Genomic DNA, 10917 nt, shown 5'->3' on the forward strand with positions numbered 1-10917 from the left:
ATGGCTGCCTATCCTGACAATTAAGAAGCTCTGTCAACCTGGTTTAAGGCAGCCTGAGCAGAGAACATTCCCATCTCTGGTCTAATCCTGCAGGAGAGGTAAGTTACCCTGGCAAAGAAGCTGGGCCACGTACAGTTCACGTGCAGTGATGAATGGCTGGACTGATTCAAGAACTGGCATGGCATAGTCTTCCACACAGTAACTGGTGAGGGCATGGCAGTTACAACAGCAATGACAGATTGGCCCCAAAATGGTCTCGCTGATGTTTTGAATGAGTATGCATCACTTTTCATACCTGTCAAATCGGACTGTTTTACTGTCTTTGCCAGACCACCCTTTGTTTGAAGATGAAACATGTAATGGTGAAAAACAGTCAGAAATGTCACTGCTATGATCTGTTCCAACATGGATGGCATTGAGAAAGTGCCGTCTCTTCTGATAGGAAAGTCCAAGAAGCTAAGTTGCTTCATGAATTTCGAGACACTACCCATACAATACAAGATCAACAAAACTGCCTGGGTTACCTCCAGTATTTTTGAGACTTGGATCAGACAAGTGGACAAAACATATCAACAAAAGGGAAAATGATCAGACAGCTGCCCTGCACACTCCAACATCAATGGCCTCAAGCATCCAGCTGATGTTTTTATTTCCGAACACCACACCCACGCTCCAGCCAATGGATTAGGAGACTGAAATGAAAACCCACTCTTAATGGCAGCTGCTCTCTTGGGTTCTTGAGGCCATCAATAAACAGGAGTATGATCCAACTTTACGTGAGGCCGTGTTCATGAGGGCATAGAAGATGGCAACAGAAGCAACACTTGCCAACAGCTTCTGCCATACTGGATTCAATCAGGTTACAACTGCAAAAGATGTCAATGAGATGGAGCAGGGGAGGCCAACCAACCCAATGACCAGGAACTGTTTACTTGCCTGCAGGAGAACAGCATGGAAATTCCAGCAGAAACCACCATAGAAACATGCATGGCAATAGATGATGCTGTATGCTGCAGGACAGAACTGACCAGTGATGCCATCACAGATGTAGTACATTCTTCAGCTGAAGACGCAGATAATCCCAAAGACTCCAATGAATGTCTGCTCACCAAACTGTTCCCCTCGCTGATGCCACAAAAGCTGTAAAGATGTTCCAGGATTTTAGATATTTTTGTGCTGCAAAATGTGTTTGACTGCATTGATGACATTGTGGACTGTATCTCATACCTGTATAAGACAGCATGCTAAGCAGAAAAAGATAAGGGAGTTTTTCCAGGGCTAACTTTTGGTTTTTCAGTGCAGAACTTTGGCCTTTTACAAGGTGTGAACAAATAAAATAAAGACTTTTTCATACATTCGGTGCTTTACTGTTCTCATTTGAATCTGTTTTTGGACATGTACTGTGTGTTTGGCACATGGGTTACGTAGGTACATATTCATGAGGGAATTCATGAGAGTCATTTAAGAGTAACTTAGACAGGCACATGACTGGGTTGGAGATCCTTTTAAATAAGGGTCATTAGCAGTGGGGCGTCCCTGGTAAGGCAAATGGATATGGTACAACAATAATGTTTTGTTTTTCTCTTTTCATTCACAGGTATTAAGTCGGTTCGCCTTGTGTCCAACGAGGGGCATACACGCGATGGGTCGTACTTGGGCTGCTCTTGGTTGTTCGAGATTGGCCTAGTGCTTCATGTCGTTAGTGTGTGCCTAAACTGGACCAGATACTGGGCAAGACGACAGCTCAGTGACTGTCACTGCTGTGCAGACACATGGATTTGAGCCGGTGTCTGTGGGAGTTTGCGCATTCTCCCTGTGCTTGCGTGGGTTTCCTCCAGGTGCTCTGGTTTCCTCCCACACCCCAAAGATGTGCTGTTAGGCTGATTGGCAGTAATAAATTGTCCCTAAATTGGTTTCCCTCAATGTGGATGGCCATAAAACATTAGACAAGAGTCATGGGTGGAGGGGGGAGACTGGTGGTGTTAAGATGGCGGCGTGGGCTTGTTGGGCCGAAGGGCCTGTTTCCTGGGCTGTTTTTGTTCTTTGGGGTTCTCTTAGCCATCACAAAGCTCTTTGTTTAACATGAATTTGTGGGTGGATCACCTGGGATTTGACTCGTTGGGATTCTGTTTCTTCCCAATTAAGGCAACATACAATAAATATTTCATATAGTATCAAAAAATTAAAGTTTTCTATAGTTAACTTTGTTGTAAAAGTTTTGTATTTAATTTATCTACATAGTGCGGTTAAAAAAAATCCCAAGGTGCTTAACCAGAGCAACAAGACCATTTTTGTCTCTTTTTACACATCGTTGTAGATGGAGAATCAGAAAAGATGAACATAAGCTTGATCAGCTAAGTTTTTAAGAGCATCTTCAAGAGGAAAGAGAAGGAAGAGAATGCAGAGCTTTGGGCTAAGATGATAGCGCAGCCACCAAAAACCAGAGTTGCAGGAGTACGTAGATTGTGCTGGAAAAGATCATGTAGATGGTGTGGTATGAGGCCTTGGAAGGATTTGAAAACAAGGATGAGGATTTTAAAATCGAGTGGTGTCCTGGGGAACTGGTGAAGATCTGCAAATGGAGTGATTGAGTAAATTTGGAATTGATTTAGATATAGGAAACAGAAACTTGGATAAGCAAAAATTTAGATTGGAAGATGAGAGGAGCCAGAACATCAATGGAATGATCAAGCTTGGAGATCTTAATTCCAAGTTCCACATCCATTCTTCTGTGGTTTCCCCCAGCCCCTCTGCTCCAAGATTCCTCTGCTGCTTCAATTCTGACCTCTTGTACATCCCCAATTTTATTTGCTCCATCATTGGCCATGTTTATAGCAGTCTGGGTCCTAAATTCTAATTCCCTCAAAACCCCTCTGCTTTTCTTTCCTTCTTGAGCACACCCTTTAAAACCTACCTTTTTGACATAGTTTTTATTCATTTTTAATACCTGATGATAACACTCCTGTGAAGACCCTTTTGAACATTTTTACCAACTTTAAAATTCTGTATAATTGTAACATACTGGATGTGTTAGGAGGAAGTTGAAAGAGTTTGATTTATCAACAGTGTGGCCTTGCAGATATAGACTGCTCTTCTCCGAGTGAAGAAAATAGCTAAACAGGTACCTTCCCCTTTCTGCTTTGAGGCAGTCTACCAACACAATTCTTTAGTACTGTGTCCTAAGTAGAAACAAAGATGCTCAAAAAATGAGGTAAAACAGATACAATAAATGGTGTCACAAAATGGTAGGATGTTATTAAAATGAAATGAGTTTTGCACAAATTAAATCAATCTGCCATGTATTTTGTAAAATATGCCAAGGATGGAGAAGGAAAGGATAGGGAACAGTGTTTTTGCAATTGATACAATTGGTAGTCAGTGCTGTGAGCCAGAAAGCAGTTTCAACACAAATGAGGTGTTGAAGAAGCAGCAGTGAGAGAGAGAGATACAGCCATCTCCAGGAACCAGTTCAGCCAGAGATTAGGGGCTGAAGGCAGCAGGAGAGGGGCAGATCTTCAGGACTCGGCTAGAGATGAAGTGCTGAGAGCAAAAACCAGGTTGTGCAGAAGATCGTTTTCTTCACTGAACTGAGAAAACCATTCTCCCGCCCTGGTCATTTAAGGTGTCTGGTGTGGAAATTATTAGCTTGATTTTGTTGTCTGGGAAATTAGGGTCGCAATAGAATTTAGGATTTATGATATTTAATCATTTTTGGATTTTGTGCTTGCTGTTAACTTGTCAAAGTATAAGATTGTCCTTTTCTAGAGCTATTATCTTCTACTTTAATTTTTTTTTGTGATTTAACGAGAGGTCTGATTTCTCACAGTTTACATAAACACTTCTCCCTGCTATCCAAAAAACAGGTACATCATGGGAAACCAGTATTCAGGTTGGAACATTCTCACACGTAACATCAGCAGGGTTCCGTGACAATTGTGGCCATCTCCAAGAAAAACAGTGCTGAAGAGGGTCAAGGGGTCAGACATTATCTGAAAGAGAAAACAGATTCATGTTTGCATGATCAGACCTGATTCTGTTTTTGAAAGTTGTTAAAACTCCATGTGAGCAACTGGAACTGCAAAAATAGTTCTAAGTAACTTTTTTACTTGGATGGATGGATGGATGTATGTATATATGTATATAAATCAGTATTTGAACTAGGTAGTGATTATCCATATATAATGTGCAGTATATTAAACAATTTTTTTAAAAGTCTACTCGAGCTCAGATGTCTCAAAAATATGCCTCCTATACATAAAATCATAGAGGTGAGCTTGGATCACAAGTAAATGTCTCTGTCATCCATCTTGTATCAACAGCAGCTGTAAATTGGTTATTTATCCAACTCTGGATATTGGTGTTAACAAATTGTCCCTAAATTAGTCTTCCCTCAATCTTCCCCAATAGGCGTAGACGAAGGTCATAGGTAAAAGAGGGCACTCACAATGTTAAAATGGTGGCGTGGGCTTGTTGGGCCGAAGGGCCTGTTTCCGTGCTCTGTTGTCCTTTGTTCTGCAATAAATACTGCGTAATAATATGCCAAGAAACCTTAGATATCAGAGAATAGTATTCAAAACCTGGAAAATGTTGGTGCTGATGGATAGAGGTAGTTGTGTAGTGGTATTGTCACTGAACTAGTAATCCAAAAAACCAGGGTACTGCTCTGGGAACCTGTGTTCAAGTCCCACCATGGCAGATGGTGTAATCTGAATTCAATTTATTTAAAAAAAACCTCTGGTCATCATTAGACTTTTAATTCCATTGTTGTTAAAACCCATTTGGTTCACCAATGTCCTTTTAGAGAAGGAAATCTGCCCCATTTACATGTGCCTCCCGGTCCACAGCAATGTTGTTGACTCTTACCTTCCACTCAGTTTGAGGGCAGTTAGGGATGGGCAACAAATACTGGCTGTACTAGCAATGCCCACATCCTATGAAGGAATAAAGAAAAATACTTCATAATACCTTTCCCATTATGTCACTATCATTCCTTGGAACTCTTAATTGTCTTTGCTTTGTTTCTATGAAATATATATGTCAGGACTTTTATATGAGTAACAATACAGTTGAGGTATACTTTCCACCTAGATATTTCTCAGCGGCGTGGTGGTTAGCACTGCTGTCTCATAACACCAGGGACCCAGGTTCGATTAGTGGCTTGGGTCTCTGCTTGTGTGGAGTTTGCACATACTTCGTGTCTGCATAGGTTTTCTCTGGTTTCTTCACACAGTCTGAAAGATGGGCCAGTTTGACGTATTGGCCATGCTAAATTCTCCCTCAGTGTACCCGAACAGGCGCCAGCGTGTGGCGACTAGGGGATTTTCACAACTTCATTGCAGTGTTAATGTAAGCCTATTTGTGACCCGAGTAAAATAAACTTTCAACCTGAAAACATCTCAGACCTGTGTGCTGGAATAGGAACACTCCTCCAATTTAAATGCACCAAGTGGCAGTGTGTGTTTGAAGGTAATAAATAAATGGAGCAAAGCTTTGACTTGCACTTTCCTATCTCGTAGGTACACTTATGGGGAAAAGCTTTGGTTTGTAAGGGTTGAATCATAGACTGAATCATAAAATCACTGCAGTGTAGGAGGCCTTTTGGCCTATCTAGTCTGCACAATCCCACTCAGGCCCTACTTCTGTAATCCACGTTTACCCTGCTAATCCCCCTGACACTAGGGTCAATTTGGCCTGGCCAATCCATCAAACCTGCACATCTTTGGACTGTGGAAGTAAACCAGAGCACCTGCGGAAAAAACCCATGCAGACACGGAGAGAATATGTTCCCCATAGCAATAGTGTGTTTAAATTGTGAACTTCAAATAGCTGTTGATCACGTGAGCAATAGCAGCAAAATTACATTTGCAGAAGAGTTATTTGGTGTGTTGGAAACAAAATTCATTTTTCTTGATTTTCTTTTTGGAACTTGCTGCCTGTGAGGATGGTGGAAGCAGACGATCCATGAATTCAAAAGGGAAATAAACTTGCAGGGATACGGGGATCAAGCAGTAGAATGACTGGCTCTCTATGGAACAATCTAATATGGATTCAAAAGACCAAACGGCCACCTGTGTTGTAATAAATCTGTTCTGTTGCAACAATGAGAGTGATAGTTTCAGCCTACGTGACCTAAATAGTTTTTAAAAAGTCATGTTCTTCACTTCTCGTGATGCACTGCCAGCTAACAAAGTGGAACAAATATTCCTCTGTGATTGAAAGTTGAAGATTTTGCAATGCTGCTTTTTAAATTTCAAATAAATTTATATTGATGCATCTATAGCAGATATTTAAATATATGCATTACTGTACAATTAAATGTTAAAGTAAACATTAATGTGCAATCATTAAATTGTTAAAATGCCCTCAATTTGATTGTGTCACCTGTATTAGTAGACAGTGGAAGGTATTGTTTCTTGCGCACTATACAGACAAAGCATACCATGTGTGAGGAAGGAAAGGAGAGGGCGCAGAATGTAGTGTTACAGTCATAGCTGAGGTGTAGAGAAAGATCAACTTAATGCAAGGTAGGTCCATTCAAAAGTCTAATGGCAGCAGGGAAGGAGCTGTTCTTGAGTTGGTTGATACAAAAGTCTGAGGTCATGTATCTTTTTCCCAATGGAAGAAGTGAAAGAGTATATCTGGGGTGCATGGGGTCCTTGATTATGCTGACGGTTTCCAAGGCAGTGGGAAGTATAGACTGTGTTAACGGATGGGAGGCTGGTTTGAGTGATGATCTGGGCTTCATTCACAACCCTTTGTAGTTTTTTTGTGGTCTGATTGCCCTTCCCACTGAAAGTACACATTAGCCAGAAGTCATGGTCCACATTGGTACCAACAACATAGGTAGGAAGCGGGATGAGGTCCTGAAAGCAGATTTCAGGAAATTAAAAAGCAGGACCTTGAGAGCCAGATTAGTAATCTCAGGATTACTCCTAGTTTCACTGGCTAGTGTGCACAGGAATAAGAAGGTTGGTCAATTAAGTATGGCTGGAAGAATGGTGTAGGATAAAGGACATAAGATTTCTGAGACTATGGAACTGGTTCCAGAGCGGGTGGGACAGATTACATCTTAACAAGACTGGCATTGATGGGTTGGCACTGATTATACTCGCAAGATTTCCTCGTGCTGTTGAGGTGAGTTTAAACTAACTGGTCTTGGAGATGTGGCCCAATTTGGGAACAAGTAAAGTCAGTAATAGAAAGTAGTAGTGGGACTAGAAGGCAAGAGGTAAAAAAGCAGAGTATGCACCAAATGCAGAATGTCAAAAAGACAAAATTGAGGGCACTCTACCTGAATGTGAGCAACATTCATAACAAAGTTGTTGATCTAAAAACATGTGTAGAGGTAAATGAAATGATATGATTCATTGCAGAAACATGGCTGTATGGTAACAAAACTTAGAACTGAATATTCAATATTTAGCAATGACAGACAAGAAAGGAAAGGAGGTGCTGAGTTGCGTTGATAATAAGGATGGGATCAGGGCAATTGTAAGCAAGGATCTAGGGAGTCACTTAGCTGAGTAGGCTGGTTTGTGATGCAGAACAACATCAACAGTGTGGATTCAATTCCTGTAATTCTGAGGTTATTCATAAGAGCTCAGCCTTTTCAAGCTTGCCCCTCGCCTGAAGTGTGATGACCCTCAGGTCAAATCACCAATTAGCTGCCTCTCCCAAAGGGGAGTGCAGCCTACAGCGTTTTGGGACTTCATGTTTCAAGAGAGGATCTCACTAGATGTACAAAGAAGCCTGGGTGTCCTTGTCTGTACATCACTTGAGGTCCACATGCAGGTGCAGCAAGCTGTTTGGAAGGCTGGCTAGTAGAATGTCAGCCTTTATCGCAAAACAATTTAAATTTAGGAGTAGTGAGGTCTTGATTCAATTGTATGAATAGCAGCTGGAATAGTTTGCACAGTTTTGGTCTCCTTCCCTCCAGAATATTATTGCCATAGAGGAAGGTTCACCAGACTTCTGAGAGTACCTGGACTGTCTAATGAAGGGAGATTGGGTAAAATTTCTCATCAACTTGGTTTTAAGTGGCATTCCCCCATATTTGGAAATTGTGTCCCTGGCTCTAGACTTCCCCAACCAAGGGAAATATTTGCCATGTCTATTCCTTTTAAGTATTTTGTAGGTTTCAATTCTTCAAAACTCTAGAGAATACAGATGCAGTTTGCCCAATCTCTCTTCATTTAGACAGTCCAGGTATCCCCAGAACAAGTCTGGTAAACCTTCCTCTCTGGTGGTAATATCCTTTTTGAGGGAAAGGAACCAAAATTGTGCAAACTACTCCAGGTGTTATGTAGCCAAGCTACCATACCATTGAATCAAGACCCCTCTACTCCTAAACTCAAATCTTCTTGCAATAAAGGCTAACATTCCATTAGCTAGTCTTCCAAATAGTTTCTATTCATTCATTTGCACCTCATACTTACCCTAAATGTTCAAATATAAGATAGGTGTCAATTGTTTTATCTTTCTGAATTTGTATGGTAGTTGGTTTTTTGTGTATTCAAAACCTATGGAATCTTGTGACTTTATTCCCAAAGCAAGTGTCTTGAATCTTAATTTTTATCTATTTTAAACAATGTTATTCATCCCAACCAGATCTCCCAAAGCCTAACCAAGGATCATACCCCATAACACTCATGTTAAGAACCATCACCAACAACAAGGCAAAAGTCAGGAATGTGCCGAAATACGCTCAACTTGCCTAGCAGAGTGTAACTCCAACAACACTCGAAGCTTAATACCATCCAGGACAAAGCAGCTGACTTGATTGGTCCCCTTTCCACAAATATTGACTCTATCCACCAGTGAAAAGTGGCAGGCATGTGTACCATCTACAAGATGCACTAGAAGGACAATGGCAGCAGCTACTTGACCACATACTGCCTCACCTGGAACCCCGTCAAAACCACTCACCATCCCAACTTGGAAATATATCGCCATTCCTTCACTGTTGCTGGGTCAAAGTATTGGAACTCCCTGACAGCACTGGGGCACAGCAACACAGCAGGGACTGCAGCAGCTCAAGAAGGCAGCTCACTATCACTTTCTTGAGGGGGGAAATGTGGCTACTTCTTGCAAGCTGTGCCCAGCATGCCTTCTAATTCTATCTTTTACTCTCGTTCTACTTTTCTACAACTTTATTCTAACTCTCATAAACTCTCTAAGAATGCTTTACGTACCTCGTATTAAGTTGATCTTTACAACCTAGCTATTAGTGTTAATACTACATTCTGCACACTCTCGTTTTCTAGAACGATATGCTTTGTACAGCATGCAAGAAACGATATTTTTCACTGTATACTAATGCCTGTGACAATCATAAATCAAATCCAGGGCAACTAGGGATAGGCAATAAAAAATGCTTTATTTATCCCAATACACAAAATGATTACATTATAGAGTACACGTACCAATCAAGAAATTATGCACAACTATCTTGTTAAAATAGTTCTTTTCAGCCCATTCTCTAAACGTACAAGTTCCTTTACATTTTAAATTCTTGACAATGCATCTGCAATCACATTTTCTTGTCCAACCACATGTACAATTCATTTCAGTAAAAACCCCATCAGAACAGCCTGATGCTCTAGTTTCAAAATGTTTTGCAGAAATTTCAAAGGATTGTGGCCAGTAATTGTCTCTGAAGAATTGCTTGCAACAAAGCTTTGCAACGTTTTGAAATTTAACACCAGCCTCGAGTGTTTCTTTTTCAATGGTTAAACATTTCTTCTGATGTCCATTCAACTTCCCTGAGAAATATCCCACCAGCTTTTAAATTCCAAGTTAATTTCTTGTAATAACACAGCACTGACACCCACATCAATGGCCAACTTAAACTGCTTTGTATAATCAGGTATTGCTCGAGCAGGTGCAGTAGTTAGTACAGCTTATAAAGTGTTGAATGTATTCTGACACTTGTGAGTTCATTAGAATTTTTCTGTTAAATTTGTCAGTGGAGGCATCACGCTGCTAACATTTTCACAAACTTTCTGTAAACTCCACTTGCGCCTAGAAATCTCAAAACTTTCTGTTTAGTAGTAGGCACCGGGAATTCCACAATGTCTTACTTTTGCATCACATGGAGCCATTTGACCATGTTTAACAGTATGGCCCAAATATGTAACTTGCACTTCTGAACGTTCACCTTTAACCAAGTTTACAACCAAATTGCCTTCTTGGAAATGATCAAACAGGTTCATTTAAACAGCTCCTCCCAGTGTTAGAAGGTTATCAAAATAAACAGTGCAATTATTTTGTCAATCTTTGAAATGTTTCTGTAATGAAATGTTCTTTGTACCAAATGGTATAACTTTCAATTGGTATTGACCATCCGACATCACAAAAGCTGATTTCTCTCCCTTTCTCAGGGTACTTGCCAATATCCCTGCAGCAAATCAATTCTTGTGATAAACACTGTGATTGCCCCATTTTCTGAATCTTCCAATTATGGAATAGGATGCAAGTCTGCTTTTGTTAAGTGCATTCACATTGCAATAATTAATACCAGATTTTGTGATCCATCCCAGCACTATCACATTGGGCAAACCCCAGGTATTGCAACATGAATTCAATTTCCTTTTGTACCTGTATTAATTTTCCTGGATTTATAGGGATTTGCTTTTTGTGACTGCAATTCCCCACATCCACATTGCATACAGCTAAATTTGTGTTCTCCAGCTTTTTATGACAAACTGTTTTTTGTGACTGCAATAGCTCTTTCAAATCATTTTGATGGGATTGTGCAATGTAACTCAATCACAGTTAGACTCCTGAGCATTTCCTCATTGTCTGGTTAGAGAAAAATCAATTTCAGAATCCTTCATTTCTACCGTTTTCTTTATTTACTACCACCTTCTTGTCATATTCCCTGTCAAAGTATTTTTAAACATATTAACATGACATAGC

This window comes from Carcharhinus amblyrhynchos, chromosome 19 (genome assembly GCF_965287045.1).
Source record: "Carcharhinus amblyrhynchos chromosome 19, sCarAmb.v2.hapA, whole genome shotgun sequence".
NCBI lineage: Eukaryota > Metazoa > Chordata > Chondrichthyes > Carcharhiniformes > Carcharhinidae > Carcharhinus > Carcharhinus amblyrhynchos.